Genomic DNA, 3,337 nt, shown 5'->3' on the forward strand with positions numbered 1-3,337 from the left:
ACGACGGTATCTGATCGTCTTCGAACCTCCGACTTTCGTTCTTGATTAATGAAAACATTCTTGGCAAATGCTTTCGCTCTGGTCCGTCTTGCGCCGGTCCAAGAATTTCACCTCTAGCGGCGCAATACGAATGCCCCCGGCCGTCCCTCTTAATCATGGCCTCAGTTCCGAAAACCAACAAAATAGAACCGCGGTCCTATTCCATTATTCCTAGCTGCGGTATCCAGGCGGCTCGGGCCTGCTTTGAACACTCTAATTTTTTCAAAGTAAACGCTTCGGGCCCCGCGGGACACTCAGCTAAGAGCATCGAGGGGGCGCCGAGAGGCAAGGGGCGGGGACGGGCGGTGACTCGCCTCGCGGCGGACCGCCCGCCCGCTCCCAAGATCCAACTACGAGCTTTTTAACTGCAGCAACTTTAATATACGCTATTGGAGCTGGAATTACCGCGGCTGCTGGCACCAGACTTGCCCTCCAATGGATCCTCGTTAAAGGATTTAAAGTGGACTCATTCCAATTACAGGGCCTCGAAAGAGTCCTGTATTGTTATTTTTCGTCACTACCTCCCCGGGTCGGGAGTGGGTAATTTGCGCGCCTGCTGCCTTCCTTGGATGTGGTAGCCGTTTCTCAGGCTCCCTCTCCGAATCGAACCCTGATTCCCCGTCACCCGTGGTCACCATGGTAGGCACGGCGACTACCATCGAAAGTTGATAGGGCAGACGTTCGAATGGGTCGTCGCCGCCACGGAGGGCGTGCGATCGGCCCGAGGTTATCTAGAGTCACCAAAGCCGCCGGCGCCCGACCCCGGCCGGAGCCGGGAGGGGGCTGACCGGGTTGGTTTTGATCTGATAAATGCACGCGTCCCCCCCACGGGAAGGGGGGTCAGAGCGCCGTCGGCATGTATTAGCTCTAGAATTACCACAGTTATCCAAGTAGGAGAGGAGCGAGCGACCAAAGGAACCATAACTGATTTAATGAGCCATTCGCAGTTTCACTGTACCGGCCGTGCGTACTTAGACATGCATGGCTTAATCTTTGAGACAAGCATATGCTACTGGCAGGATCAACCAGGTAAGGAGCGCGAGCGAAGCCGAGACGCGGCGGGAGGCGGGAGAGAGAGAGAGAGAGAGCGAGAGGGAGGGAGGGAGGGAGGGTAGGGGCGCGGGTGAGCGGCGGGCCCCCGGGGAACGGAGCGGGCGGTGCACGGGCGGGAGGCGAGGGCGAACGGGGACGAGCGGGACGCGCGAACGGGAGGCGAGAGCGGCCGGGAACCCCCCCGAACGAGGGGTCCGGCACCCGTCCGCGCGCGCGCAGAGGCACCCCGTCGCACGAGAGAGCACCGCGACCGCCGCGCCGGTCCCACGACCGACGCGCCGCTTCCTCCCCCGACACCACCGCCACCACGGCAAACCCCTTTTTCCCCTTCCTCCTTTCCCTGCCCCCCCCCCACCTCCCCTACTCCCCCGCCGCGGCATCGGGAAGAGCCGGGACGCGCCGGCCGTACCGGGCGCGGGGCGAGCGGGAGGACGAGCGCTGAGGGAGGCGGAGAGAGAAGCGACCGGCGACGGTCGACCCGCGGGAACGACCGAACCCCCTCAGAGCGGGAAGAGGGGCGCGGGACGGACGGGCGGGGGACGGCGGGGGCAGAACCGGGAAGGCCACCCGTCGGAACCCGGCGACACACCCGTACCGAGACGCCGCGAGGACGACACGCTCCCAACACGAGGCCCACGCCGCGGACCATACCGGGCGCGGCCGCGCCGGCGGATGCGGCCGGGGCTCACGGGCGGGCGGGGGCCGCAGCGGGCCCACCCCCAAAGCACACGGGCAAGCGAGGCGCAACGCCGGGGAGACGGGGAAACCACCCCCGACCCCCTCGGGCGGGGTCGGAGGACCGTGAACCGGCGGGAGGGAGACCACGCCAACGGGGAGCGGCGGGAGACCGGACGGCGGCCGACCCCCGGCGAGAAGCGGAGGATGAGGACGGGCCCAACGCCTGACACGCGGCGGCGACGCCCTCGCGCGGACAGGTGGAGGAGGAGGGGAGGAGGTCGACGAGCGACTTTGACCCCGCGAGGGGGGAGAGAGGGGGGCCGAGCCCGCGTCGGAAGGGAGGCCGGGCCTCGGGGCAGCGAGGGGGAGAGACACCGACCGGAGCCCCCACCGCCACACCGGGACGCGCACACGGGTTCGACTCAACGCCCAGGCGCCCACCTTGGCACCCCGGCAGCTTTCCCCCGACGCACGCCTTCCCAGAGGACGGCGGGGCCGGACGGGCCCCCGCGCAGACGCACCCTCAGCCAACAGGCCCCACGGACCGGCGTGGGCGACAGCCACTAAAGCCTCTTTCTCCTCTACGCCTCGCGGGGCGTCTTTCCCCCCGCACACGCCTCCAAGAGACCAGGCGAGACGCGCCGCCGCGGCCGCGGCGGCCGGGACGCCCTTCAAACCGCAACTTCCTCCCGCCCGCCGGGCGGCCCTTCCCCCCAGGCACCCCGCGACCGCCCCGGGACCCGTGCGCGCCCGGCTGCCCCCCCCGTTGAGGAGGGGCCCGGCAGCACGGCCGCGGGTCGGCCAGACGAGGAGCGAGAGAGAAAGGAACGCCGGCGGGCGGGGAGGGGGAGCGAACCGGCAGAACGAGGACCGTCGACGGCAGGGCCGGCCGCAGCGGCACCCCCCGCGGGAGACGCCTCACAAGGGACCGGGAGGCCGCTCGGGCGGCGACCGGGCACGCGAGCCAAGCCGGCGGGAATCACACTGCACCCAACCCGGAGCAGTCCCGCCACGCCCGCGGCACCGAGCCGACCCGAAACCAACGGACAACCCCCGGGAGCCCGAGGAGACGCCAGCCGACGCGAGAGAGAACCGAGGCAGACGCCGACGCCAACCGACGAAGACCCCCGCGTGGCAGCGGGTCCCAACGTCCGACGACGCGCCGGACGCGGCCGACCGCCGGTTCCCCCAAACAAGAAGTCCGCCCCCGAGAGCGAGGCCAACCCCGCGGTTCACGGACCCTCGAGAGCCCCGCGGAGGGGGAAGGGGGGGTAGGACGGCTCCCGCGATCTCCACCGGCCGTGGGAACGCTGCCGTGGAAGGGGGGGACGAGGCGGCAACCGCAGACGCCCGAGAGCACGCGGCACGCACCACACGCGACACGACCTCGCCGCGAGAGTGGCCGGGACGTGGACGCGCGTGGGAGGGACGCACACGCGACGGAGGGCACGGGGGAAACGGAGGCGGGTGGGACCGGGAGCCCAGCGCCGCCCTTCCAAACCCACCCGTCCCGCGACGACCCCTCGCGGTGAGAGGGGGTACCGCGCACGCGGGCGTGTGCACGGCC

The 3,337-nt window shown here is 69.5% G+C and overlaps 1 pseudogene; it reads right to left on the reverse strand.

Annotated features, from left to right (window-relative positions):
* On the reverse strand, positions 1–1,071 carry LOC147997483 (18S ribosomal RNA; annotated as a pseudogene; the record flags this gene model as incomplete).
* Positions 1,072–3,337: the final 2,266 nt, after the last annotated feature.

This window comes from Rattus norvegicus, unplaced genomic scaffold, assembly GCF_021556685.1.
Source record: "Rattus norvegicus strain SHRSP/BbbUtx unplaced genomic scaffold, alternate assembly SHRSP_T2T unassigned-0000129, whole genome shotgun sequence".
In the NCBI taxonomy this organism is placed as follows: domain Eukaryota; kingdom Metazoa; phylum Chordata; class Mammalia; order Rodentia; family Muridae; genus Rattus; species Rattus norvegicus.